We start from the raw sequence: 16,450 nt of genomic DNA, 5'->3' as shown, positions 1-16,450 counted from the left end.
ACAGAGAAATGTGACAAAAAACTTTACCAATTCATGATCAAAAACAAAAACCTCTGGAACATTAAAATCTCAGGTAAGTGATCACAAGAAGCAAAAAGAAGCTACTTGATTATATTACTGGATACAAAAATGCATCTGACAATTCTTTACCAACTCATGATCAAACACAAAAACAAAATCAACAACTCAGGAACATTACAAATGCAGGTAAGTGATCAGAAAACACAAGAAGCAAAAAAGAAGTTACATAATCATATCACTGGACAGAGAAATGTGTCTGACAAAAAACTTTACCAATTCATGATCAAAAACAAAAACCTCTGGAACATTAAAATCTCAGGTAAGTGATCACAAGAAGCAAAAAGAAGCTACATGATATTACTGGATACAAATATGCATCTGACAATTCTTTACCAACTCATGAACAAACACGAAAACAAAACTAACAACTCAGGAACATTACAAATGCAGGTAAGTGATTACAAAACACAAGAAGCAAGAAAGAGAAGTTACATAATCCTATCACTGGACAGAGAAATGTGTCTGACAAAACTTTACCAATTCATGATCAAAAACAAAAACCTCTGGAACATTAAAATCTCAGGTAACTGATCACAAGAAGCAAGAAAGAGAAGTTACATGATCATATCACTGGACAGAGAAATATGACAAAAAACTTTACCAATTCATGATCAAAAACAAAAACCTCTGGAACTTTAAAATCTCAGGTAAGTGATCACAAGAAGCAAAAAGAAGCTACTTGATTATATTACTGGATACAAAAATGCATCTGACAATTCTTTACCAACTCATGATCAAACACAAAAACAAAATCAACAACTCAGGAACATTACAAATGCAGGTAAGTGATCAGAAAACACAAGAAGCAAAAAAGAAGTTACATAATCATATCACTGGACAGAGAAATGTGTCTGACAAAAAACTTTACCAATTAGTGATCAAAAACAAAAACCTCTGGAACATTAAAATCTCAGGTAAGTGATCACAAGAAGCAAAAAGAAGCTACATGATATTACTGGATACAAATATGCATCTGACAATTCTTTACCAACTCATGAACAAACACGAAAACAAAACTAACAACTCAGGAACATTACAAATGCAGGTAAGTGATTACAAAACACAAGAAGCAAGAAAGAGAAGTTACATCATCATATCACTGGACAGAGAAATGTGTCTGACAAAACTTTACCAATTCATGATCAAAAACAAAAACCTCTGTAACAAAAATCTCAGGTAAGTAATCACAAGAAGCAAAAAAAAAAAAAGCTACATGATTATATCACTGAACTCAAAAAATGCATCTGACAATTCTTTACCAACTGATGATATACAAAACAAAACCAACAACTCTGAAATATTTAAAACTCAGGTAAGTGATCACAAGGCACAAGAAGCAAAACAGAGAAGTTACATGATTATATCACTAGACACAGGAATGTATCAGACAAAATTCTTATCAATTCATGATAAAAACAAAACAAAATTCAAACCTTTGGAACATTAAAATTTCAGGTAAGTGATCACAAAAAGCAAAAAGAAGCTACATGATTATATCACTAGACACAAAAATGCATCTGACAATTATTTACCAACTCACGATAAACAAAACAAAACCAACAACTCTGAAACATTTAAAACTCAGGAAAGTGATCACAAGACACAAGAAACAAAAAAGTTGCATGATTATATCACCAAACACAGAAATGCATCTGACAAAATTCTTTGCCAATTCATGATTAAAAACAAAGACCAAACAAAGCTCTAGAACATTAAAATCTCAGGTAAGTGATCAACAGAAGCAACAAGAAGCTACATGAATATATCACTAGACACAAACATGCATCTGACAGTTCATTACCAATTCATGATCAAAAACAAAAACCTCTGGAACATTAAAATGTTAGGTAAATAGTCACAAGAAGCAAAAAGAAGTTACATGATTTTATCACTGGACACAAAGTGCATCTGACACAAAATTCTTTGCCACCTCCAGATTTTAAAAAAATCAGAAAATTAACACTACAAGACAACCATTAATTTCATAAATAATATTTATCAAAAATGTACACCAAATGTAATATAATAGTAGAAAAAGGTAAGGATGGTCCCCCACTCAAAATTCTTTCAATTTAAATAACGGATCAAAATAAATGGAATACATAATTTTGTGAAAAGATAAAATTTTGTTTTAGGTGGCATGGTATAGAAAACATAAAAGAACCACACACACACACACCACACAAAATTCCTGCAAGAAAGAAGTGACCATAGCCACTAGGTAGCGGTGGTGCATGCCTTTAAACCCAGCATTCTGGAGGTAGAGCCAGGAGGATCTGTGAGTTCAAGGCCAGCCTGGTCTACAGAGCGAGATCCAGGACAGGCACCAAAAACTACACAGAGAAACCTTATCAAGAAAAAATAAGAAAACAAAAAACCCACACCAAGGTTGCAGGACAAAATAATATATAAATCTCAATCATTTTCCTATATGCCAAAAGTTAGTGGAATTTGGAACAAAGTACATTATTACACTGGTACCACTAAATCAAATGTTTAGATAAAATACTTTTAATACATTTCCAAGCAAAAGTATAAATCCAATTAAATCAAGAAAATTTATCCACATAGATGGGTAGAGAAATTCAATATTTCCAGATGTCCAACCCATGCTGGTCTCTACATTAAATGCAACGTGAAGCAAAATATGAATATATTTTATCAATATAGCCAGATGGACCTTAAGGTTTCTATGGAGGAAAAGAGAATATGCAACCTAATAGGTAATTTAAAAAGGACCAGCAGTATCCATTTCAATGCATCACTGTCAAGCTTCAGGGATCCAGAAAGTGTGTTACTCATAAAAGAATAGGTAAGATGAAAGGAAAAGAAAATAGTATGTCAAAATAGAACTTTCTAAGATCACTCAATTAATCTCTAACAAGAACAAAAATAAGACAATGGAGGAAGTACAGTCTTATCAATAAATGGTGGCAAATGGATAGCCACATGGAAAGTGTGTGAATCTAGATACAGACTTTGCATTCAATAAAAATTACGTGAAAATGGATCACAGACATCAGTGAACAAACTAGAAGAACAGAACGAAGCTTCCCTAACATAATACAGGCCTAAAAAACCTTGCAGTAAAGTACTAATACATTTTTCTTTGATATTAGGAACAAAACATGTCAACTTTTGCTACTTTTATTCAATATAATGCTGAATGGTCTAGCTGGATCAAATTAGACAAATACAAGACGTGCAATTTGTAAAGGAAGTAAACATCTCATGTAGAAGAAGCAAAATTCTTCACAAAATTGTTTATAGTAAGTTCAGCAATGTAGCAGTGCAAAAGAATGTCAGTACACAAGTTTTGTTTCTATACATCAAAAATGATATCTAAAATTCCTGTTTAAATAGTTTGATTTATGGCAGCACCAGAGTTTACACAGCTTAGGTGGCTGAGTAACCTTGTAATTTTTTTTGATGTTCTTAATAGATAAAGCTGGAAGGAGACTATATTGGTTTGCCCTTGCAACCGTAGAAACCGCTGCATCCAACCAAGTCTTGATTCTTGCACAAACCAGTAGGTCTTAGCATATTGAAATCAGGCTATAAATCCAATGCATGCATGCCTAATTTGTCAAAGAGTACACTGGCTCAATTTAATCAGGAATACTAGAAAACAAAGCTTGGGAGACATCTCAGTTGGTAAAGAACTTGCCTTTAAGGCATGAGCATCTGAGGTTGAGCCCCAGAACGCATGTGAAAATGTCAGGTATATTGATAATATGTTTACAGTCCTAGTGCAAGGGTGATAGGAGAATCCAAGGAGTTTATTGGTTTTTCAGTCTGGCCTATTTGGTGAGCCAGGGAGAGACCTTATCTCAATGGAGGTTGATGACATTCCTTATGAGGAAAATGGAGGTTGTCCTCTGAATTAGAACACACACTTATGCATGCAATTTACATGCATGTATATAATGTGCATAAAAAATCAAGGGCATAATCAAAGAAATTCAATAGTTCCCCAATAACCAATCCCTTCAGAACAGGCATATTAATTTCCTAACCATTTAAAATGAGTGAGAATAGTCAACTACAAGAGAACAGAGAGTACAATCTGAAAAATAACACGTGAACAAAGTGGATTTCATTGAAGATACAAAAATCAAAGCCAAATGAATTCTGGCGCTGAAGAATCAATGAAGGGGAAATTATAAGGTAATATCTCAAAACCAGATTGTTCAATTAGAACTGGAAATGTTGAACTTGAAAAGAGGTCATTTGAAAAGAAAAAATGAAAATGTAAAGACATAGGATTTATGGAATACAATCATGATCATTAACATTCAGAATTCCCTATTATATGGATTAGTTAGAAGAAACAGAGAAAGAAAAGGAGATAAGTTGTTGAGAGTTCAACTGCTCAAAGGGTTTTTTAGAGGCCCTAATGAAAGGACAAAAGATCTCCCTATTCCAAATTTTCTTCTCCATCTTCTATCGTCTTTATCTTCTGATATCCTGGTCCCTTCTCTATCAAAACCCTGTCAATGAAGAATGATTAGCTAGTCCGTGTCATGCATAGTTGCTGAAAACTTTCAGACTCAGGAACAATATGGGCATTTGGTATATGAGGCTGAAAGGTCTATATTCAGGTTCAATAGAATAATGTGGAGATTACACATTAAGATTTTAAAGATTAGAGAATTTTGAGAGCAAGAGGTTCATCATAAGACCTATATACTATCAATGTATTTCATGGCAAAACTTTGTAGTTCAGGAAAGAACAGAAAACAAAGTATGAAATTTCACTGGTTAAGTATAGAGATTAAGACACACACACACACACACACACACACACACACACACACACACACACACACACACAACCACACCTCTCAAACCTCATTTTAGCTTTAATGACCAAGAATAGCCATGAATAATATATTACATTATTCATAGAAAACAAAGGAGTGACAAAAACTATGAAGAGATAGTCACTACATTATAAGTGAATACATTAAATGGAGGGATCTAACATTTACAAATACATCTGTCATATTTGAATATTATTATAAACATCTGAAAAGAAAATCATTCAGTATTCCACTTTAAGCAGTAGATTATCTGTATAGGTACTAGAGAATCATTTGGACTTGAACTATGCCTTTGGTATACTGGTGCATTTCACAGCAGTATATTTTACTGCATGTGTACAAATAGCTCGCTCCACAAATTGTATTTTAGGTACAAAGCAACATATTTTAATAGACTGAAATTCCAAGTATCTTTTATAAACACATTGCTATGAAACTACTAATAAACCATAGGAGGAAAACTGAAAAGGAATATTACATGCAAATTAAAAATGTTAAGTCAACAATGCAGCTCAGTGATAGAGGCATTTGCTGATGAGCTTGATAGTCTGAGTTTATTTGATCTCTGTGACCTACAGTAAAAGGAGACAACCAATTCGTGTAAATCGTCCTTTGATATCATTTACGCTGTGGCATGTATAAATGCATAAATAGAGTAAATAAATGTGAAGATCAATTGAGGAGGCTCCTGAACAAATGATAGGTCAAAGAAATGAAAAAGGAAATTAGTATTGTCACATAAAAAGAGGAACAGTATATCCAAACTAATAGAATACAACAAGACAAAGAAAATTAATTGGTATTAGGTACCTACTTACAAAGAAGGGAAAATTACTTAACCTAAGTTTACACCTCATGGAACTGGAATGAAAAAAATGATCCAGACATGGTAAAAGGAAAATAATTGCAAAGCAAGTATAAATGAAAGACTAGAAATTAATTACTTTCAAACTCTTTAATAATTGAATATAGAATAGTTCTAAATGAATTTCACTTCCAGAAAATGCCCAACTCAATAACAATCCAGTAAACTGATCCAATAGCACATTAAGAAGTTCCCACCTCAGATTTACTCTTAGTATACAAGCATGTTATAACATGCATTCAACAAATGAGATACACCATATTAACACTATGAAGAATAAAATTGTGATTATCTTAACAGGTTTAGGAAGTACATTGAGAAATGTAACGGTTTTCTGTGGTAAAATTTTTCACAAATTAGGTTCAGAAGAAATGTCTTAAGCCTATATTTTGAGAAACTTACAAAAAACTTAACACATATATAATGAGAAACTAAATTATTGAACAAAAATAAGAAAATGATTCACATAGAGCAGATGTTATGGCTTGAATGTAAAAGGCACTTGCTGATAAGCCTGATTACCCAAATTGAATCCTTGGGACTTAATACAGTAGAAGAAGAGAACTGACTTCAAGTGTTGTCTACTATTAACCAAATGTATTCAAGATAATGTGAGTCTTAGCCAGAGAAATTGGGGAGGGGGAATGAGATATCCAAATCAAATCGAAAATAGTAAGGTATCTATTTGTAAATATGATTGTACAGAAAAATAGTTATTTCTCCAGAAATTATTAAAGTCTGCAAGTTAAAGTTCTAAATACAAAACCACATTAGAATTATCTACATTTCTGTATATTCACAGTGAACTACCCAAAAGGGTAATTAAGAAAAGGTCACTGAAAATAGTGCCCTAGATCAGAAATGAAACCTTGAATATATCTAGTGAATTTGGACAAGGGTAGCATGACCATTTATCAGACAAAGGTCTGTTGTTTTAACAAATAGTAATAGGAAAACAGTATTAAGATTTAGAAGAATCAATGTAGAAACTTTAATTTACAGTATATAAAATTAAAATGGATCAAAGGCATAAATGTATATAAAATTTGAATGAAATTCTAGGAAATGTTATATGGTATTGATTTCATGAATATATTAATCTTCAAAGGTATAGGTAACAAAAGACTGGACTTTTGATATATAGGAATAAGTTTAACCAAGGAAGAATGATCTATATACTGGAAACTAAAATATAGGTAACAAAAATTGAAAATAACTGGAATAAATGTAGCCATGTTGCCTATTTGTGGATCAAAGGAAGATTAGTATCATGCTTATACAGTCCAAAGCAGTGCACAGATTCAAAATAGTCCCTATTCTAGTTTTATGCTTTCCTTAGAGGAAATTGTAAAAATTATATGCAATCACAAAGGAACTTGGACAGGTGAAGCATTCATGAGAAGAAAATAATTAGAACCATCACACTTCTTGATTAAACTATTTTACTCATTATAGAGACACAGATTAATGGTAAACAATGCAGAGCCTCACATTGACATATACAGGGTCACTTTACTTTTTTCAGAGGATCCAAGAATACACAATATAACAGCCATCAAAAAACAAGATACGTTTCAAAAAGTGAAATTGAATACATATGGTACATCATAAATCTAACTGAGAATAGGTTAAAGATTTAAATCTAAACTAAAACTTCTACAATAAGACTACATTCTAATATTGTTCTTATTTATTTTTTGAAACATATCAAAAACACTGAAATAAAAGCAAATTGTCTATTACAAGTTTGGTGGGAAAAATAGAAAATAAAAAAAGATAACCTATGTAAGGGAATAAAATGTTTATAAACAATATAATTAATAATGCATTAATATCCAAATTATAAAGTAACATAATTCAATAGCAAATAATAGTAAAAATCATCTAAATCAGAAATCGACAAAGGATAGGAACACTTTGCCTGTGTACATGTACAAATTATTAACAAGTATACAGGAAGTGTTCATTGCCATTACCTGGGGCATGCAGGTCCAAATGGCCATGACATAATACCTCAAACTTTTTTTTTAAATTATCAAAAAGTCAAAAGTCTAATTGAGGATTTAGAAGAAATAAAATCTGAATATGCATTTTGGTTGAATGTAACATGGCACACCCATTATCCAAAATAAAATAGAAGCACCTTATATCTTGTGGGCCCAGTCAAATTACAAGTAGCTGTGACTTCTGGCATTTCTTTCACCCAAAAAGCACACTAATGTAATGATTAAATAAGTTCATTGGCTTTTAAGGAAAAGTACAACTGAATTTAACAACAAAAGATTGAAAATTTAGGGTGAATAAGATAGCTCGTCCATTGCTCTTTACCTTAGTTCAGTCTTCCCAACAAAAAAGGACCAAACCCCTTCTCTATATATTTGAGACAGGGTTTCTCTGTGTAGCTTTGTGCCTTTTAAATTAAAAAATGTAACTGACAAATGTTTTAGCCAATTTCAGTGCAGGGTAAATATATGAATAAAATGAAAGCAGGATCTCGATATACCTGTATTTTGATTTTATTTTAACATTTATCAACAGTCATATTAAGATAGAAGTATATCAACAATAGATTAATGGATAAAATGTTCAATCTTGAAAACGAAGTAAATTTGTGACAATATGGATGAATTCAGGTCATCCTGTTTGAAATAAGAATCAAGTACTTCATGATCTCACTTATTATGAGTAATCTAAAATGTACTATAAAACCTGAGTATAAGATTGGTTACCAATTCAGGCTTTGGGCTTATGGAAAATATTGGCTTAAGGGATTCAACTTACAGTTTTTTGTTTTTTTGTTTTTTTTTGGTTTTTCGAGACAGGGTTTCTCTATGTAGCTTTGCGCCTTTCCTGGAACTCACTTGGTAGCCCAGGCTGGCCTCGAACTCACAGAGATCCGCCTGCCTCTGCCTCCCGAGTGCTGGGATTAAAGGCGTGCGCCACCACCGCCCGGCCTCAACTTACAGTTTTAAGATGAATAAGTTTAGCATTTTGAAACTAGTTTTTAATAATGTATATCTAGAGCCTGATGAATGTAAAAACTATGTGAATTAACTGATAAACTAGTTTCATTGTAATAAAATATTTATAATCATAACAAAATTCCATAGAATGTGAGTTGCAAATTCTTATATTTTAAATTATAGCTTAAAACAACTATCAAAACCTCAAAGTATAAAAAAGTTTGAAGTATTCAACAATTAAATTAACTAAGATGGACAAAGACACACAATTAGACTACAAATGATTGCTAAAGACAAAAGTGAAAATAGTCACCATTCACAGATTTGAAGACAGTATATTAGTACAGTTTACACATCCAATTCAACCATAATAAACATCCCAAGAATTCTTACAAAAATATAAAACCCATCCTAACATAAGGAACATTTAGGTGCCAACACATTAGTGAAATGAAACACAATGGCGAGGGACTCATACTGATTTCAAAGTTTTTTACAGTGTCACTATTGTCAAAATTGTGTGGTACTAGTATAAAGATAGTCATATAGACCAATGGGAATATAATAGAGAGAACTCACAATGATCCTTGGTTTAGATGACAGTGTTGCCCAGACCAATTAACAAGGAACAAACTGTCTCTACAATACATGATCCTGGTAAAAATGGATATCCTCATGTGAAAGAGACAATTTGGGACCCTTACTAAAACCATATACAAAAATTAACACAAAGTTAGTCTAAGACTTAAACATAGCCTGACAAACTTTATGAGCATTTTTAAAGTTTCAGCATCAAAATACTATTAACTGTAGAAAGTCAACCACAAAGTGAGGTTGCAAGTTGCATATCTAATAAATGATTAATGCCTGTTATGCAGAGATAGAATGTCCTACATTAAAAAATAAAAAATATGCAAAGGGCTTTGAGAACTTACCTGACTAAATACAAATGGCAAATATGCACATAAAAATGATGTGAGCATCAATAATTAAGTAAATGCACATCAAAACTCAAAATAACAGGACCAGTGAGGTGGCGCATCAGGTAAACATGCTTGCTGCCCAGTGATGCAAGTGTGACAATCTATTTGTCCCCAAAACCCAGGGGAAAGTGAAAAGAGAACTGACTTCACAATGTGGTTCTCTGACCTGCACAGACACCACACACACTGTGACCCCTGCAACAACACATCTACACTATTATAGTAAAATATTATAGAATACCTAACAATTACATACTATTTCATACACAAATAATTACTACATACTTGTACATTATTACAAACCAGTATCAATAGGTAATGAAAATTTGAACAAATAATCCTTGCATAATTTCACCACAATCTAATGTAGTACACATCCCTTGTAGAAGCAAGCCTCTACATACATTAGAGTTTCAATGTGATCTACCAATCCCACTTCTGAATATATAAGTAAAAGTAATCGATACACGTCCTCACAACCTGGGATTACAAACATAGAAACAAAATACTGTAATATCTGTCACCATAGTTCCACAACTCAGAGGGAGATTTATTTTGTTGTAAAAAGTCTCAGAAACCATTTGGATGCTTGACTACTAGTTTCTGACAAGTTTCCTAGACTTCACAAAAATTGAAGCCCACTTAGACAACATGAATACTTGCTTAGGAAAGAATATCATCTCTCTGTGATGCAATATACACGATTCACCATGAGAAATAAGATACTATCTAAATCTCGATCATTATAGGAGTCACAAATTCCATAGTCCTGTATGTTTGACTTTAGAGGCATTTTACTGCAACCAAAACCAAGAAACGAGAAAAAAGACCGTTTTTAGAATATTCAAAGTGTAGAGGAAATTACAAAAAAAAAAACCAGTTGGAAAAAATAATAGAAAATTTCCCTAATTTTAGGGAATATATATACATCATCAAGATGTATATATATCACTTCACCAAGATGCATTACAATCAGACTATGAAAAAAAATCTTTAAGAAAAGAGACAATTCACATTTAGAGTATCTTGGACTATAGCATATTTCAAAGATGAAATTCTACCAGCCATGAGGGGATGAAATGAGAGGTACTAAGTCGAGAAATAAAGCAACTTTCAATCAGTAAGTTCAAGGGTACTCTTAGAAATGAAGGTGAAACAAGGTTCAAGACAAGCAAACATTGAGAGTATTTCCTGAGCACTAGACCAAGCATTACAAAAGATGTTTAGGAGAGTTGCATCCAGAAGAGACAACTACCTTAATAAAAGCACCCAATACTCAATCTTACTAGAATAGACATGCAAGAAATAAATAGGAAAGAAAGCATTTATTGATTAAATTTTCAAGGAACAAAGATAAATGAATAGAAAAATAAACTAAAGAATAACAAAATAACCTTGAATGTACAATACTCTAAATTTTCGATTCAAAAGGCCAGGTAAATATATATTTTTTAAAAAATCCAACAACAAACTGGCCATGGTGGCACACACTTTTAACCCTACCACTCGGGAGATCAAAACAGGATGAGCTCTGTGAATTTGAGGCCAGTCAGTCTGGTCTATGTAACAAGTTCCAGGACAGCTAGGACAACATAAATAGACCTTGTCTCAAGCAAACAAACAAGCATGATATCTACCAAAAAAAAAAAAAGATGTAAAATGGTATTCTGGGAAAAATGGAAATCCAGAACAAGCAAATGCAACATTACTTCGCAAAATAGACTTCTTGACAACTGAAGTATTTACTCAGTGTTGAAGCATTTGTTTCATAAAATGGACAGCATCAGTCAAAAGCCAAGGTGGTTTCCAATACAATCATAGTAACAGATGTCGGCACCTCACTTTGTCAATATGTTATCCAGATCACTCCCCCTCAAAGAACAGAAAAATCGAAAAGTGTATAGATCGAATGGATTTCATAAACAATTTCCCATTGAGCAGTTGTAGAAGACACATTCTTTTCATCAGTGTATGGAACTGTTTCTTGAACATAGTGTATATTAGGCCTCAAAACAAGTCTTCATTTGAGGATACAGCGGGTTAGTGGCAGAGACCTGGGTTTGATTCTTGCACTATCTGTGCAAAAGCAAACAAACATTTAATGAAAAAAACAAGTCTTTCCAAAATCATCAAAACATGTTTGGTATCTTTAGCAATGGCAAAAGAACACAACCATAGGGAATCACAAGGAATTTTACCGTTTATATAAATACAGAGACTAAATAACACACTTGAACAAGTGGCCCACAAATCAAAGATAGATTATTTTTTCTTGAAACAAAAAGAATTGGAAATTCAACTATACTAAAACTTAACTACCACAAAAATTAGCAATAAAAAAGAACTTTATAGTGTTTAGTACCTACCAAAGCATTTCAACTAATCTAATGTTATATCTCTAGAATTTAGAAAACAACAAATCAGACCACTAGTTAGAAGAAAGGAAAAGATCAGAGTGGAAACATGAAAAAAGATATGAGCCGGGTGGTGGTGGTACATGCCTTTAATCCCAGCACTCAGGAGGCAGAGGCAGGAGGATCTCTGTGAGTTTGAGGCCAGCCTGGTCTACAAAGTGAGTTCCAGGAAAGCCACAAAACTACACAGAGAAACCCTGTCTCAAAACAAATAAAAAAAAAAAGAAAAAAGATATGAAAGTAAGAACTCTGTTTTTGAAAAGAAAACACTGCAAACCATTAGCTAGACAAACCAAGAAACAAATGAGGCTCAAATAAAATTAGATAAAGGAAACATTACAACATATTACATAAATACAAATAATAATTTATATTATGAAAAATTATATGCTAACAAATTGTATAGAGGAAATATAAATTGTTGATCATATATGTCCTGCTAGTTTAGATTATGAGCACTTGTAAAACATATATATCAGTACTAAAGTCTACCAAAAAAGAAATCCCAGAATTGGATAGTTTCACTGCTGAATTTTACCAAACGCTTAAGAGAACCAAATTCAATTCCTCTGAAACCAATACAGTGAATTAAAAGCAAAGAAACTCTTTGAAACTGATTCTGTAATATAAATATTGCTCTATTTCTAAAGCCAGGTAACAACAACAAAGAAACCTAGACCAATATTGTTGATGAATAAAGTCTCACCAAATTACACACAAATGTAATTCAACAGCACATCAAAAAGATCATTCATCTTAGTCAAGTCAGTTCCTCTTGGGGAATCAAGGATAGTTCAATTTATGCAAATTGATAAAAATAATACATCAGAAGCCATATGTTTATCTCAACAGATTTAAAAAACAAACCTATGATAAAATTGAATATATGTGACAAAACCCAGAACAAATTATGATTCTATTTTATCCTAACAATGTCTTTATATGGGAAACATCCTAATATCATACAAAGTGAGGAAAAACTGAAAGCTCATCTAAGATCAGAAACAAGATACTCAATGCTCTTTATTAGGACAGGACTAGGAGTTTCAACTAAAGTGATCAAGTAAGAGAAAAGAAAGAAAATATATAAAAATAGGAAGGTAGGAAGTCAAATAGTTTCTGTTTGCAAATTATATGATTTTGTGTATAGAATCCTTCAGTTTTATATCAGAATACATTTAGAGCTGATAAGTAAAATCCAGAATTAAGAAATCATCCTACAAATTAAATAGCTCTTGTACACTACAAGGAGTTAGCTAGTCCATCATAAGTTACTTCATAATCATTTTCAAAAATTTCCTAAGAAACATATCAAATATGTTCAGAAACAAATATCGATAAAGAAAAGGAAGGTCCAATGAAGTAGTTCAGTGGGTACTAAGTGTCATTGAGTCTGATGACCTGAGTTTGATTCTTAGAACCAAATGATCAAAAGAGAGAACTCTTAGCGAATTTTTTTTACTTCTGTGCACACGCACACCCAAAGCCACATACTCATACACAGTATAAATGTAAAGTTTTTAAATTGAAGACACAAAAGTTATATCTTAAGAGAATTAACATTGTTTAAACACCCATAAATCCAATGTACAGATTCAGTAGAATCTCGTCTAAGTGCAAATGACATACTTCACATAATTACAAAAAGCAGAGCTGGGCATGGTGGAGCACCCCTTTAATCCCAGTATTCTAGAGGCTGGGGCAGGCCAGCCTGGTCTATAGAGCAAGTTCCAGGACAGTAATGGCTCCAGAAAACAGTTCAAATAACCAATAAAACAAAAAGAATAAAGCTAGAGGCAACACCCAACTTCAAGATATATTACAAAGTTGTAGGAACCAGAAAAGTATGGTGATTTACATACTTTCAGATGCAGACCAATGGAAATGTGTACACCATGAAAAACATCTAAATATCAGCAACAAACTTCCTTGATCAAGGTGCCAAATAGTGTACATTACAGAATAGTAGACCTCTCTGGGAAAAATGGATATTAGAATGCAGAACACTGAAACTTTATTTCTGTTTCATCTTGTATAAAAATCAACTTAAAATGGATCAGTGATAAATTGGGGGTGGGCTGGGAGGAAAGCAGGGGGGCAGGAGGGGAGAGAACAAGGGCTGATATGTTAAATTATAAAATAAATTTTAAAAATTCTTAAAAAATAAAAAAAAATTATAAAACATGGAAATCTGATGCCACTAGAAAACATGCGGGAACACTGCATGATCTTAAGCAAAGACAGTAATTTTCTGGATAAGGGTCCCAAAGTCAAGGAAACAAACAAAAAATGACATTAAGTAACAAATTTACACTACGTAAATAAGTTTCTGCACAGTATACACAAACAATAGAGGCAACATACTAAATGGAAAAATGTGGGGCATGGTGTCATAGTCCTGCAATCTCAGTAAATGTGAAGGTCAAGGGATAGGATTTATAGTTTAAAGTGTACAGAATCCCATTGCAGCCTAGAGTACATAAAAAGACCTTGACAAAAAAAAAAAAAAAAAAAAACTCCTGGGACAGAGCAGTTAATTTGTTAGAGCTTGAAGGTTTCATCTCTGCTCCATTTTTCAGGCACCATCGAATCTGTTGAGATAAGTCACACCCCTTGCTTCTCTCTTCCCAGTGTTTTACACTAAAAGATGCTTGGACCCCTTCCAAAAGGCATATCAATGTCTTCTCTGTATCCCTGTGGGTAAAAAGCTGTACCAACCCCTAGTCCTCGATATCTAAAGCTTGAGATTGCCCAGAACCCTCTGCTTAATCTCAGCACTCACTGAATGTGGATCTCCTCACCATTCTTTCCAATTCCTTTCCCATTGCCATTACCTTGAATCAGACTCAGGGATTCTCCCTATCTCATTGTTCATATTTTTCAGTTCATTACTAGCTGCCTCATATAGGACTCCAGGCCCCTTCAGGCAACAACTCACCAGTAGTCCCATCTAGCTCTTAGAGGCTCACACATAGCATACAAATCCTTTGTGACACCATTCTGGTCATATTCCCTACCACTTTTGCATCAGATAGGTGAAAATCAACTGTAGCTAAACATCAACATTATGCCTTGAACATGCCAGGTTTCAAAATGTAGGTCAAGTGTTATCCTCTAGGAAGCCTCATACAGTGTAATGCAGAGGACTCAGCTCACCATGTTTGGTATCAATGTTTATGGAATTTAAAATAAAAATTTAAAAAACATTTTCCAACTTTGGGTTGATATCCAGACTACCTAAAAATTAAACAACTTAAAATGGTATCCAAGTTAAAATTGGTAAATAATCTAGACAGATACTTATCAAGACTGTAAGAAGATGCCATCTAACCCAAGTTAAAATGGCTTCCACTAAACAACAAATCAAAGCCGACAATTAAGGAGGCTGAGTCAGAATGATCATGAGTTCAAAGTCACCTACAATATTGAGACCTTGTCAAATGTAGAAATGTAAAAGAAAAGTAAAATATGCATTAACAAATAAAATAAAACTTAAAAGTGCTAGTAAAATGTGGAGCATGGAAATTATTAAACATAATTGGTAGAGATGTAAATTAGCATAACCATTATTGAGATCAAGAGTTCCATTCTCCCAAAAGAAACAACTAAAAGAGCAGGTGATATATATGTCTAGTTATGCAAATAAGTTATATATATATAATTCCAAATACAAGAGAACATTTGCACAACCATACTCATTACACAATTCTGATATGGCATCTTGGTGCCCATCAAAAAATGAATGATAGAAGTATATGTATACAATGCAGAATTATGAAATAAAATGTTCCTATTGCATCAAAGTAAATAGAAAGCTCAACACAGTGAGACAAGTATTTCATTTTTTCACTCATATGTTTAGGTCATAAAAATGAACACATGAATACAGAATAGTGATTCTTAAAGATTAGGTAGGGCATGTGATGGGAAGATGGATTCAATTAGGTCAAATGTGGAAATATAACACTGAGAATCCTTAATATGTATGAAAGTACATGTTAATTAAAACTTTTTAAATAAGAAATTTAGACACATGTTATAATGTAGATACTATATGATGTGTATAGTGAAACATGAAAGAAAAGACAAACATATTCTATCTGTGAGTTATTTAATGTAAAAATTACAGATATAGAAAGATTGCAGGTTTCTTGAAAGAGAAGAACAGAAAGCTATTTTGCAATGGAGAATTCCAGATCTTTAAATGAAGAGGTTTGAAGATAGTGATGATTATATATTCACCATTGAGCTGAACAATTACAAGAGTTTAACATGGCAACTTTTATGTAATCTGTATCTTACAAAATTGTAATTTAAAACT

At 32.8% G+C, this 16,450-nt stretch overlaps 1 protein-coding gene and 1 long non-coding RNA gene across 3 annotated transcripts in view; one reads left to right on the top strand and one right to left on the bottom strand.

Annotated features, from left to right (window-relative positions):
* The window catches only part of LOC143269684 (uncharacterized), a 62,679-nt gene extending 51,230 nt beyond the window's left edge, over nucleotides 1–11,449 (top strand). The window contains exons 3-5 of the long non-coding RNA XR_013046262.1: nucleotides 74–604; nucleotides 729–8,551; nucleotides 8,736–11,449. This is a non-coding gene — a long non-coding RNA (uncharacterized LOC143269684). The remainder of the gene's footprint in view (nucleotides 1–73; nucleotides 605–728; nucleotides 8,552–8,735) is intronic.
* Nucleotides 1–16,450, bottom strand: part of Kcnq1 (potassium voltage-gated channel subfamily Q member 1) — a 330,113-nt gene that overhangs the window by 182,375 nt on the left and 131,288 nt on the right. The window lies entirely within an intron of this gene.

This window comes from Peromyscus maniculatus, chromosome 1 (genome assembly GCF_049852395.1).
Source record: "Peromyscus maniculatus bairdii isolate BWxNUB_F1_BW_parent chromosome 1, HU_Pman_BW_mat_3.1, whole genome shotgun sequence".
Taxonomy (NCBI): domain Eukaryota; kingdom Metazoa; phylum Chordata; class Mammalia; order Rodentia; family Cricetidae; genus Peromyscus; species Peromyscus maniculatus.
The sequence above is the reverse complement of the archived record's forward strand: the minus strand, read 5'-3'. Positions and strand labels throughout refer to the sequence as shown.